This window comes from Xiphophorus maculatus, chromosome 7 (assembly GCF_002775205.1).
Source record: "Xiphophorus maculatus strain JP 163 A chromosome 7, X_maculatus-5.0-male, whole genome shotgun sequence".
Taxonomy (NCBI): Eukaryota; Metazoa; Chordata; class Actinopteri; order Cyprinodontiformes; family Poeciliidae; genus Xiphophorus; species Xiphophorus maculatus.
The window spans coordinates 14,046,169-14,060,529 of record NC_036449.1 but is presented as its reverse complement, the minus strand read 5'-3'; the positions used below and the strand labels follow the sequence as shown (position 1 = coordinate 14,060,529).

Here is a 14,361-nt window from a genome sequence, read left to right as displayed (position 1 = left end):
AAGTGACTTTGTGCGACCTTTAAAGCAGCACGAGATCCAATTCCCTTCTGTCACAAGCTGTAGTCTGGACATAAGTGTGCAAGGCCACTTCCTTAAGTGTGCCTCACCCCTCCCCTGTCTCATTTCCTTCTTACCCAAACAAAAGCTGCTTCTATGGGAAAAGGGTTCAGCCACTTCTTTGCAAGCCCCAAGTAATCAAATACATTTGATTTTGCTCAACTGAAGGAGCGATGAAGAATCAGAAACCACCAAGGACAACTGTCTGCGTATAGTATTCAAGTCAGAATTGCAATGCAATGGCAAGTTTGCATCATAAAAAATTTCAACCAGCAGTGCACATTAGGGGAAAACATTTATAATAGTTTCAGCTTTAAGGGCCAAGCAACCACAGAGCCTGAACACAACAATTCAGAATAAACCAGCTTTTATTGATCATACAATGGCAACATCTCAGCATCCAGCCTTCATCTGGCTGTGAGGTGGCAGTGGTTTGTTCAGGTGGACGCCCACAGTCAGACCAAACTCTTTGCTGGTATGTTTCTCATGGACATCAGGCTTCAACTGGAAAGTCTTCTCATCAAAACAGTCCAAGGCAGTGAAGGACAGGGTCTTCTCCTCCAGCAGGCCTTGCAGTCGTGTGCGCCAGCTCTCCAGCATCAACAAGAGCCGGAGCCCAGAAGATCTGAGGGGCCAGAACCTGGAAGCCACAGTAGTGCAGGATGCCATTCTGCAGAGAAAGAATTGCTTTGAGGTTTCCACTTTGTGTTTTTTAATCACACTCATTTAAGATAAGTTACCTGCAGTGGCCACAGTGTGACGTTCATGTCCCCATTAATACCAGTTGGACTGAACATGGATTCTAGAGACCCAGTGGTGAAGGACAGCATGGCTTTCTTGTCCTTTAAGGAAACAAGTTGAACACAGCACGTTTGGATTTCTGCAAACCCTTCATTGAACTCTCACCTTGAAGGTTTCCAGGCTGTAGGGTTTCTCTTGTGAAAAGGCAAAGCCGTTGGTGAGCACCCGATCAAACCAGCCCTTCAGGATGCCAGGAACACTGAACCAGTACATGGGGAACTGAAAGAGGGACTACAGTAAGTAGGTTCTGATGACTTACCACAATGCACTGCTGTTAGGAATGCTTTACCTGAAAGATGACCAAATCTGCCTCAGCTAGTTTAGCTTGCTCCTTTGTGATGTCATCTGAAAGTTTTCCTTGCTCCCATGCAAGTTTGGATTCATCAAGATAACAGAAGTTATCAGCATTCTTCAAGTCTCCTGTGCATGAAAGGTTCTTCTGGCATTACTAAAGCACAACATTTGAGAAATCTGCATTGAATCATACCTTTGATGTCATCAGCTGTAGCAGTGGCTTTAAAACTCATGGCACACAGGTCAGAGACTTCCACTGTGCAGCCCTGAGCAGTCAGAACCTCCACAGCAGCATTTTTAGCTGCAGCATTGAATGATCCAGAGCTCTGGTGAGCATACACAATCAGCACCTTCTTTGCTGCTATAAGGAGAAAAGAACAATTGGATTTAATTATTTCAATAACTTAAATATAACAGAAGACAGCAACTTTATTAATGTTGTACAGAGTAGAAACAAGAAATAAAAGTTTTCACATGCAGGCACACAAAAACAAGCTTACCCATTCTAAAGCTGGTTTCCAAATAAATAGCTACCGTAGTTAAGAAAAGAGAAAGAGGTGCTTGATATTCACAGCTCAAAATGCAGGTTTTATACATCTTTTCCACATTAGGCTCTCTCAGTTTGTAATCAGGGTCACCAATCAGTCAGGTGGGAGGATCATTCCCTATACCTAAAGATTTGTTTCCAGTTCAAAGAAAAAAAATAACAAAAATTTTGATTTACTACTGAATTTCAGCAATGATTTATCTATATTCTCACAAGGTGTAATCTTACATCAACCCCTTTACTCATTTTCTCCTTTTTACAGTGTTTGTTTTTCTTCTTCTTTGGGCCTAGCAGTAAAGCAGCAGAGCCAGACATGTGTACTTGTGGATCCAGGATATTTGATAGCATGCAGGTCTGTATTTGTCCCTCTGTCTACAAGATGTTTAAAATTTACATGCCAGTCTCGCTATCTTTCACCCACATGAAGCTAGAGTGGCCTGGTAATCCTCTCACTGTACAGCTTTTGGTTTTCTTTTACAGTACTTTCCTTTGCAGAAACAGTTGCCTGTGGTCAAGCCCACTCATGATTGTTGCCCCGTTAAAGACAAACAGATTCAGCATCTGGCTTCAAAGGCATAGAGCTGAGACACATGTCGCGTCAAATGCACTGATGTTAGATTCTTTCTGTTCAGAGGAAGGGTTCAATTAACAACCGCTACATTTTCCCAAACTGAAGTACTACAAATCCTTGGCTCTGTAGAAAGATTTAAGTGAGACAGAAATGGTGTGTCGCCTCAATGTAATTTTTATCCCATTACATCAGAAGTACGTTGGTTTATGTAATGTTATATTTAGGCTGTGTTTGTACTCACTTTGTTTTGACATGAAAGGATGACGTGAAATGACTTGGGGGAAGGGAGGGCATGTTTTCATGCTCTCCACACACCAAGCTGCAGATTCTTAAATATTTTTGGCACAACATTGTGCGTTGCTTTCCTACATTTCACATAATTTCCGGTTAAATAAAATAAAGACAAACATAACACTAACATCTGCACTCCAACTTTGCTTTGGCTGTGTCCTCATAGTGTGCGTCAGAAACAAAAAGAATTGCACACACTTTTCATGCTGGTCTTTTCCTTATAGCAAAGCGTGGCTTACAGTGCCATTGTGTGGCCAAACTGAGTGTGTAGCTTTAAGGCATGGACATAAAACTCAAACCTGTGAGTTTCTGTTTTAGGTGTATTTGGATAACCAAACGCACCTAAAACAGAAACCTAAATCAACGTTTAGTCTGATATGTCAAAATGTGATTAAATATATATATATATATATAGGCGTATCTATCTGGGTTCAACCTTCAAAATAAAACTCAACAGAAGTCTGGCTTATGTTTATTTGGTGAAATGCGTTAACTGTTTCGTTTTTTTTTTCGGGGGGGGGGGGGGGGGTTCCAAAGAGTGTTTTTCTTGTTTTTTAAAACTGTACCAGCTTCCTCCAATTGAACCAACAAAAATGGCTTTTTGTGCAGAACTGGTGAGAGGACTACAACGAAAGCAGTATAAATAAAGATAAGAAACTTGGTTTAACACTCTGATAAACAATTTGTGTTTACTGACATATCAGACTCTCACAGAGCCAAAAGCGATTTTTAGGAATCAAATGACATCATTGGTTGTTTTTATACTATTGTTGATAAAATCGATGTGAACTTTACAGTGCATGCACTGAAGAAATGTTCCTTAGCTTATTTTGATGTCTGTCCAAGAATTTGTCCCATATCTCAATATTTTTTCTATTATACTTCAGTATTTTATATTATGCTGAATACAATTTAATTTGTTTTAAGTTGACTTTGTTTTTGGTATGAAGTAAATGTCTTGTTTATTTTATCTAGCTTTGAGATAACGTGTTTGAATTCTGATGCAACCGTCAATTCAGATTTGGCTGGGAGGTAGGGTGGGACAGGAAGATTTTTTTATTTGTTGCTTTCTTTAGTTTGTCTCGCCTCTACTTTCCATTGCGCACAATGTAAATAACATTGGCACATTGTTCACTGTTATATAAAATTTGTATACAAATGAAGTCTGACTGATTTCTTCACTGATAGTTTCTAAAGGAAAGCCTGACTACACAGGAAGTCCTTCACTGGTGCTTGTGAGGTGGTCAAGTTTAAGACTGTCTTTATTTAGCTAGGAATGTTCTATTGAAATAGTTTTTTCCAGGAAGAACTAAATAAAACGGCAGCATAAACAAACTCAAAACATATTCAAGTAAAAAAGAATTGTCAAGCAATATCAAAAGACAGTACAAAAAAGACAAAAAATACACAAATATAAAAGAATTTGCTTAAAAGCCAATGGAAAATTTGGGAGAAAAAAAATCCTTTCTACCCAATTTAAAGGCCTTTCAAAATATGGACTAAAATATAATTCTTAGCCTTTCAACTGGTGTCTTACTTGCTGAGTTCTTGTGTGTGAGCGAGTGTTGTGGAAGTCTGTAATCATCTCAATGCAAGAACACCACAAGAAGATCGAATATTGAGAAACATGTCAACATTTTTTGATATTTGTCTCTGGTACTGAAACTTAATACACATATGGTAAATATTTCTCACAATTTGGATGATTATGACTTAAAAATAAACCCAAAATGCAGTGTCTCAGAAAAATAGAGTATCACATATCAATTAAAAAAATTATTTTATACAAGGATTACTATACATTTAATATGTCAGGTCTCCTTTCCATGCATCGTTGCATCAACGTCTGTGGCATTGCTGAGATGTAATGGAAGCCCAGGTTGCAGTGACAGCAGCCTTCAGGTCATTTGCATTATTGGGTCTGGTGACTCTTCATAATACCTCAGAGTCTTTATGGGTTCAGGTCAAGTTGATTTGCTGGTAAATCAAGCAGAGTGATACCATGGTCATTGGACCAGCTTTTGGCAGTGTGAAAAGGAGAAATGTCTTACTGGCAAATACAATCAGCATCTCCATATAGCTTGTTATGGAAATAAGTTATGATTGCTGTATGACTTCCTGGTAGATGGCTAGAGTGACTGGACTTCAGTAACCCAATACCAAGGCTATCATAACTGAAAATTTCACTCTGGACTTTAAGCAATGTGGATTCTCCTCCAGTCTCTGGAACCTCAAGTTTCATCTTCCCCTTCATTGACCTCTTACCTTGAAGGTTTCCAGGCTGTAGGGTTTCTCTTGTGAAAAGGCAAAGCCATTGGTGAGCACCCGATCAAGCCAGCCCTTCAGGATGCCAGGAACACTGAACCAGTACATGGGGAACTGAAAGAGGGACTACAGTAAGTAGGTTCTGATGACTTACCACAATGCACTGCTATTAGGAATGCTTTACCTGAAAGATGACCAAATCTGCCTCAGCTAGTTTAGCTTGCTCCTTTGTGATGTCATCTGAAAGTTTTCCCTGCTCCCATGCAAGTTTGGAATCATCAAGATAACAGAAGTTATCAGCATTCTTCAAGTCTCCTGTGCATGAAAGGTTCATCAGGCATTAATAAAGCACAACATTTGAGAATCCTGTGTTTATCCATACCTTTGATGTCCTCAGCTGTAGCAGTGGCTTTAAAACTCATGGCATACAGGTCAGAGACTTCCACTGTGCAGCCCCGAGCAGTCAGAACCTCCACAGCAGCATTTTTAGCTGCAGCATTGAATGATCCAGAGCTCTGGTGAGCATACACAATCAGTGCTTTGTTTGCTGGGGGAAAAAACAACTATACATTTAACCATCATCTTAGAAACATTATATTTACAACAAATATATTCAACAATCACAAGGAAACTATTACCCATTTTTGACCCAAAAGCCTGGTTGTTTTTGCCACAACCAAATCAACGGAAATAAATCACACCCTACCTGCTAGACTCGCTCAGCTGTTTTTATATCTGGCTGTGCTCAAACACACTCAGGAGAAGTTAATTAACAATTGTCTTCATGATTCGGGTAACAGCATCAGAGAGTAATTTCATATTTCCACACATTTCCACTAAAATCTGAAGTTGAATAAGTTCTGTCCATGAACAATAGTGCAGTATTTTACTTATAACTTATACTGCTGCAGACTTAATGTTAACTTAGTGTTGCTTCTGCTTTTTCATCATTTTTCAATGAGCTGTGCATTGTCTGCACAACTATGTGCACAGATTAAATCACTGTGCAGAGACATTTGGCAAATTCTGATAGCAACCATGTAATGTAGTTTATATAGCAGCAAAAAGCTTTTTAAATAGGGAGCAACAGCACCATCATGTGGCCACAAGGGAAATTCATTATTGCAAAGTTCTGTTCTACATCTGCATCGTCTTGGTTTGAAGATTAGTTCTTAAACTGGGTTGTGTGGTGCTTGTCTGGTTCTGATCGTAGCAGCTGACATTGAACAATGAACAATTGCTGGTGACTCTTTAAGATGTAATCTAGTTACAACAGAATTTGAAATTTGAATCTGGAAATGACATCACACCCAACAAAGGTGCATTTGTGAGCTTTAGTACCAGTAAGATTTGAGAGTTGGTTGGTTTTGCTCAATACATAACAGTTGTTAGCAATAAAAAGCTATTCCCAATTTTTTTTCCCTCTGCTATTGAGGTTGTTATTACAAATTCTCACAAGTGCAATCATTTAGGAATTATTAATTTGTTTTTTTAATCTTTATTTTCTAAATTTCATCTTCTTGGGACCTTAGTGTAGCTAAATGTTTCCATTATAGAGGTTTTAAAAGTCAGTTTCTGAGAAACAGTTGAACTCACAGTTAAACTCCAACCAAACATCTGAAACATACAGGATCGTAGGAGTCCACTACTTACATAAATGACATTCAAATATAAATTTAAGCAATGCCATTTTACCATGACAACTTTGACTTTGACTTTTTATGCATATATCTGTATGTGAAAATTTTTATTAAGAAAGTTACACAAACATAATTCAAGCAGAAAATATAGTCGTCCTGTTTTCATTTTTAACCAGTAGATGGCGAAAGTGCACATACACTTTTAATGCCAACGTCCGATTTTAATGCTGTTTATGACCTAATCACTATTTACATCCAAATAACAGCCAGCCAATAGTCACAGCCAGCCACAGTGAGTTATAGCCATCCAGATGTTGAGTCGTTAATTCTAGCTGTATCCTGACGGAAAATAATCACTGCAGAGATGCAAATAGCAACCTTTAAAAGATTAATGTTGCTGATCTAATCACCAGGATGACCGTTAAGTAAACAGAGCTGCAGGATTTACTGTGAGACTATTGGCTGGCTGTCAGCAGGGCCGCCTGGCAACAGTACAAACTGGCAGGTGCTGGGCTGCTCAGGAAAAGACTCAAGATGGACTAAAATTAATTTGTCTATTTGTTGTTCAGTCGTCGTAGCTCTTTCATTCAGCTGTCCAGCTGTAACTGAACCTCACTCTTATTATCACCTTAATCACTTAAAAAGTGCGTAAGCTTTCATCTTCATCTTTACCTCTATAAAATGATACAATTTCCATTTAGAAAGACAATGACTAAAGGGATAAGCAAACTCTAGTAACATACATCCCACACATTTTGTTTACAAAGACTGTTTGATCTATTGCCCATGTCAGCTGGCCAACTAAACTCTGTAATTTGGTCAAAATGAACCCATAGTTTAGTCCTTACAGCAGCTTTCTCTAAAAATAATGTATGTATTTTCCTCACTTACACAATAAACTATTTCGTGTATATTAAAAAAAATTATTCTTGTAGTTGAAGTCATAGTAAAGTCCAAATTTGATAATATGTTTTTGTTTGTTGGTAATATTTCTCTGTTGCATAAAGGCTGTGCAGTGTTAAGACAGACCATTTTAACAAGTTACACACATTTGCTGTAATTCAGATCGATTTACTTCTTTCCAAAGATATATTTAAATGCACTTCAGTTTCATTTGGACTGATGTATAGATTAACAAATAAAGTTGCTTTTCTATTAACCTTTTGTCCTTTCTAACTTTAAAATTTGTCAATGATCTTTTGAAGCATTGATTTTCAGTGTGGAATTACCATCTTCTTGCCGCATAACTGCTCTGTTCTCCTCAGAATGATAATTTGCTCAGTGTGAAGACGTCTTTCCTGAGTCCAAACCCCTGCAGGCTGCAGGCAACATGATGAAGAGACGTTCACTGAACTGTGACAGTGGCTAACATTGAGACACTGATTTGCATTGTTAACAGACCAGGGGACTGAGAAACCTTCTGCATACTTATTTGATGTCACAGCAAAGGAATGCACAGATAAGAGCATCTGAACATTTACATGCATGCCTCTTCTTTTGTTATCACCTCTGGCTCAGAAGGTGTTCTCCATAATCCACAGATCCCTTGGAGGTACTTACTGCAGATCTGCCTTACAACTCATTAGCATAAAAAGATACGGGGGAAAAAAAAAACATTCCAGCATCTCCTTTCTCAGATACTGTGGCTCTTCAGCTATATCACAATGCCACCAAACATTTTGGACTTGTCAACAAAATCTAGCATCACAACTCAGACACTCCCTAACTACCACACAGATGGTCAATTTCACCATTTGACTTGTGTTTTTAAGCAGAGACACTTTCTTCTCTGCAGACTTTGTGCAAGAGAAGCACAAAGTCTTCTCTTGCACAAAGAGAAGACTTTTAATTATGTTTACTGTGGTAATATGTTCGTAGTTTTCTATGTTACCTTTTGGTTCAGGGGTTTGAGTCTGCGTTGGATTAAACACTGATTATGGATAGCGTAGTTTTCTGTTTTTAGTGCTTCTTTGTGTTGTCTCTGCTTAGCCATCTTCAGTTTAATCTCGGCTCTTTCCCGTAGCCTGTCAACAATCTGCCACCTGCTTCTATTTCACTAATCACCTCCTCAAAATATTTGACTCAGTTCAGTTAGTAATTTGTCAGATCCTTCCTTTGTCCCACCATGTCAGGTCTTGCCAGGAAGATAACTCGTTCATGTTTAAAGCAATGTAAGTTTGTAATATAACAACTGCTTAAACTCCCTCATGGTGGTGCTGCTACTGCTTTACCGCTCTCCCACCTGTCTATAATTACCATATGAAGCTTAAAACACTATTGTCTCTTGCACAACAGCAATCTCAGTCCAATAGCAACAAAACACAAGAACACTTAAAACACTGTTTTCAGGGGAGAAAGAGCTGGGGGGGTTGTTGTTGTTTTTTTTTAACTTACAATAAATGTTTCATGAATCTCAAATTATTTTTTAAAAAAATGCTTTATTTAGGTTCATTAAACTTAGGTTTGACCAGTTTACCTCAAATGTTTTCACCAGCTGCTGCCATAGTGACAAGAGCTGATCGACCCCCAAAAACTGTACAGCAGCTGTTATCTAGAGAGACATGACTGATAGAGGGGTTGAGAAATTAAAGGTTTATTAGTCACAAAATGTTGTAGCAGAGGATTGAAACTAAATTAACAAGAACATACTCAGTCAACATAGAGATGTTCAAAGAAACTTAATGATTAAGTTTTCGTGTATATGCACATGAACTAAAAAGGAGATGAAAATGTGAGGCTCTGTCCTTTCAACCAGATGGTGTCTAGACTGAAACAGATGACGAATTAAATCCAAGACATCCCAGTGGGAAAAGAGCAGGGAAATACAAGAGAGAAAATATGCAGTCTCCAAACACTACACACTGCTCAGGTTGTGAAAATAAGCTTTATTAATAAGTGCAATATCAGAGCAAACAGCCTCTTATTTTCACAAATCAGTCAGAGAGGTGAAAAGAATAAGGATTTTACCAACATTCACACATCTTATATTTTTTTAAAAGCTGTAAGCAACTTACAGCCTGTTTGTTGTTTCGGTTGACAAACACACAAACAGGTGGCTTGGAGAGAATGATGGTGGCCATATGCCGAAGCTCCGTCAGTGACTGCATACGGTGGAGTCATTTCTCACAGAGCCTGTTGCAGCGTCTGAGGACATATTTTCCACCGGCAGCGATCTTATTCAGAGCGATCATTAATTTAATGATTAACGCTGACAATTTAGAAAATAGCAGGAGCCAAAAGACCAACGTAAGGTTTCATATTTTACTTTAAAAACGTTTGTGACATTTATTTGATCCAATTCAGGGAATCGCAACAGGAATGTTTTTCCTTATAAAATGCTCCAATAAAAATAAAAAAAACTTTCATCAACTGTGAGATTATAAAGATTTCTTGTCATCTTAACCATTCAGGCCAATACATTTGCATTAGCTTTAATTGCCCACATCTTACCTGCAACCTTCTTGAATTCCTCTGTCCATGTAGCTCCAGAAGAGAGGTGGGTGTGTCTCAATGAGGACAGAAAGAGAGGCTGCAGAAAAAAGCAGACGACTGGACTGTCAGAGGAGATGGAACAAGATGAGGAGGTTTGCTTCCCAGGTCCTCAATTACATCTTACTCCTAACATTTTCTCTGTAACTTCAAGCATCATGCAAAACATGGGAATGTGGTTTTGTGCTTTCTGACTAAACTTCTTTTTTTCTTTTTTTTACTTTTCTCCAGCCATTTAGAACTGGACTCTTGAATGTATCAGGTGAGTTTGTTTTCATTTTAATTTAAGACCCTTAAGTACATAAGTACATCTGAATAATTATCTTAAGATCCTAACTTTTGAATTGATCTCTTAGTCATCTTTGGCAAGAAAACAAATATTTGTTTGTTGTTGTTGTTGTTGTTGTGCTTTGACTCAGTTGGAATTTTTCCTCACAAAGTTGGCATTATCTCCCCCAGTGTGGTTCTCTCCAGGTACTCCGGCTTCCTCTTGCAGCCCCTCTTCCCCCACAAAAAAAATATGACAGTTAGGCTAATTGATTACTTTAAGCCATACCTTCATTGTGCGTCAATGTGATTATGTTTCTCTGTATTGCCCTGCTAGTGCGACCTGTCCAGGGTCTACCCCACCTTTCTCCCCATAATCGCTGAATAGATGCATAGCCTCTCACGATCCTACCGAAAATACACAATACCTTATAAGTAAATGAATACAATTTCAAATTACAGTACTGGATAGTTTTTTGTTCGTTTGTTTTTGTTTTTGTATTTGTTCAGTCTCTCTCGGTATCCCTTCAGCACCTCGGACAGCGGCGGTCTCTCCAACCAGGATCAACGCTGAGGGGCGATGCTGGAGTTATTTTTAGACTCTTTGCGAAATCATTCTTAATTTTAAAGAAAATGCCTGCGGCACATCGTTACGACAATTCCGAACCAAAGAGAGCATTTTCATATGTTATATCTTGCATTAAGAAAGTTATGCCTCTTTTCTTTATAATAAAAAAGACTTTCTTGCTCCAGAGAAAATGACCTGATCCTTATTTCTGACCAACAGCAAAGTGACTGTACCAGGGGACCAAAGGACTCGGAGAGCCTCCGCGAGGCTAAATGCCGGTGGACAGAGGGGACCGTGCGCGCTCCAGAGAGGAGAGGAGACGCAGGAGACGCGCAACCGCCAAATATCGGTCTGCACATGCGTCCAGGGAGCGTGTTCGAGTAGTAGCCTTTAATGTGGCTTTTGCGGAGCTCAGGAAACTTCTACCGACCCTCCCACCGGATAAAAAGCTGTCCAAAATTGAAATCCTGCGACTCGCAGTTTGTTACATCTCCTACCTGAACCATGTCCTGGATGTTTGACGGGAAATGGCAGAAAGGATCAAATCATCTGAGGATCACGGTTCTTAACCGGTACTGAGGAGCACATTTACTGAGTGTTTTGTTGTTGTTGTTGTTGTTGTTGTTTTGTTTTGTTTTGTTTTGTTTTTTATCACATAAGGAGTTGCAGGACCGTTTCTGAAAAATTCTGTAGGATTGTGGCTTAAAGAAATTTTCTGAATATTGTTTGTAAGCAAAGTGTACTTAATGAGTATTCTTAGAGTTAGTAAAGATGGAGGTCCAAAAGTGCCATAAATAAATAAATGGCACAACTAATGGTGTCATTGATATTACTCAGTAAAAGGATGAATATTCCTTTACATGCGTAATTAAATAAATGTGTCATTAATATATATTTTATTTGCAAATTTCATGACAATTATTTTTTACAATTTATTTCAACAAAATGGTTATGCTTCACATAATGAATTTATTTTCCTTTTGAGCCAATTACTGCAAACTCAATGGGTGGGGTTAAGACCCAGCTGATCTCGCTTGTGTCCATTAACCAATCAGATATTAGAGTTAAATTCTTTCTTTTTGGCACTGCATCAGAACTATTTGTTGAATTAATTTTACACACATGTTAATTCCAATTTTAACTACTTCAATGGAGGAATACGTTTTTAAAATTAAATTAGTAAATTAATTGATTTAATTTAATGTTTTAATATTTTAATTAAGAAATGTCTAAACCATTAGGTAGTGATTGAGTGGGGAATTTTTGACCGTCCATACTTGCCTTTACTGTACTCTTATTTTGAACAACAATAAAAATAATTATTTCACTGGTGTTCTGTGGATATGGTCATTTTGTGGGGTTTTGCAGTAGAACTGTTAATTGAAATACAATTTAATCAATTTATGGTTGATAAACTGCAGTATATGTCTGCATACAAATGACAGCAAAAATAAAAAATATCTTTTCAGTAACTAATAAAGTATTTCATCAACTTAAAAGTATTGCAAAAGTGCAGCCATTTCTTTCTACATCTAGTGGAGAGATATTAGTTCACACTTGTGTAACTTGTAGAATAGTTTACTATAATAATCTGCATAAAGGTGTTCTTTAAAATGACTGTATCTCCACTACAGCTGCTTCAGATATCAGCTGCAAAAAAAACTTATGAAGACCAGAAAGAAAGCTCATATATCATTAATTTAAAGTTTATATTTTCTACCTTTCCAATATAAAATTGATTTTAAGTTGTTTTATTGGTATTTTAGACTTGTAATGGTCCTCTGTTGTTGTAGAGTGGACATTGAAATATACTGTAAAGCAAATGTTAATCATTTTTTGCTTCTTTGACATCTTCACAGTATGATGCTGCCATCGCTATATTTTACTATCAGGGTTTTGTTTTTATGATGATGTGCAGTGTTAATATTTCTTCATTTATAGCCTTTAGTATGCAGACCAAAAGTTGCATACTTTGCTTATTTAAAGTTTAATAAAATTCAAAGTTCAACCAAAACACTGGAAAAATTAAGCCTTTCAAAGAAACTCACTAGTCATGGCTATTTACATATTTAGTTTCATATAAAGATACTTAATTTATTAAATCTAACAAAACTCTCCTATCTAAGATTGCGACCTTGCAACAACTAGAAAAGCTGTAAATGTGAGTCCTTTCTCATTCTTTTCCTAGTTAAAATGAGACCTTCTGCAGCACACATTTCAAATGGCCAGGAGGTCTGTAAATACTATAAAGCAGATTACTGAGTGTAGTATGATATATTAAAAATTAATTAAACAAAAATTTTATTTGATACATTCAGTAATTGAAAAAAACAACAACTCAAGGACTGTTTTATTTTAATTGATTTAATTTTAATATGATTAAATGTAGCTATATTTTACATAAAATTAGGTTATGTTGAATGTTATTCTGAAGAATTCGAGAGTATAAATACAATAGTACCCAACCTGTGCAGGGTTTTTCTTTTTTTTTAATACTCCCTGAACCCCAGGTATTTTTCTAGATAACAACACCGCCCTCTCCCGGAGTTGAGTAAAATTACAAGATGGCGCCATTATACTCTTAAATGTTTTTGTTCATTCATTATTTTTTTAAATCCTTGTTTTAAATAGCTACGACTGTTTTAGTCCTAGCATTAAGACACTCTTGAACCAGAGACACGGTCAGAAGCATCCTCAGAAGCAGGAAAAAAATGATTGGATTGTTGTTCACAAAGTAAATTTTATGACAAAGTAAATCATTATCATTTAATTTGGAAATTAAGTTTCCAGAGTTTTGAAGAAATATTTTGAGAGGCGTAGAATATAATTTGCTCAAAGTTCAGTGTGAGATTTTCACAGCCAGTGATGATTTTAGGAACAATGTCATGTCATCTGCTGTTGGCGAGTTCTGGTTTATCAAGACCAAAGTCATGCATGCAGGTGTCTACCAGGGCATTATGCAGCACTTTATTCTTAAGATGACAGACACCAGACCTAAGAACGCAGAGGAATTGCAAGCCACTAACAAAGGATTTTAGCTTCAATAAGTACATGCCACTCTGTAAAAATGCAGTAATTTATGCAAAAAGGAGACCCAACAAGGTGCTGAGAACACACTCTGCAGCACATTGACATGTAGGATGACATTCCTGTCTGAAAAATATATTTTTTAAATCAGTCTTATGGAGCATTACACATTTTTTAAAAAACAAATTTTGTTTTTCATAGTTGTGAAGCCATAATGAAAAATAACAGAATTAAAATTTGAAATTCACCTGTATTATATTCGACTTTTGAAACGAGTACATTTTATAAATTAACTTTTAGACAACATTTTAATTTTGGGACATCTACAATTTTTTATTTCTATAAAAGTAGAAATGTGATCCCTTTAATTATGAATTTGGGTTTTTATTTATATGTATTTTCAGATTTTTGATGCCGCAAAATGTCTTTAAGTCGAGCAAACAGAATTTCTCCATTGACCGTTAATGTTAAATAACGTGGGGAAAAAAATAATAAATAAATAGTAACACATTTGTGTTGTAAGTTTTCCTGTTTAGTGGAGGGT

The 14,361-nt window shown here is 37.1% G+C and overlaps 1 long non-coding RNA gene and 1 pseudogene across 1 annotated transcript; one reads left to right on the top strand and one right to left on the bottom strand.

Annotated features, from left to right (window-relative positions):
* Positions 1 to 450: 450 nt before the first annotated feature.
* LOC102218687 lies at positions 451 to 5,468 on the bottom strand (annotated as a pseudogene).
* Positions 5,469 to 10,035: 4,567 nt separating this feature from the next.
* LOC111609386 lies at positions 10,036 to 11,056 on the top strand. The gene is made up of 3 exons (XR_002753100.1): positions 10,036 to 10,063; positions 10,187 to 10,217; positions 11,010 to 11,056. It is a non-coding gene; the product is annotated as an uncharacterized LOC111609386 (long non-coding RNA).
* Positions 11,057 to 14,361: the final 3,305 nt, after the last annotated feature.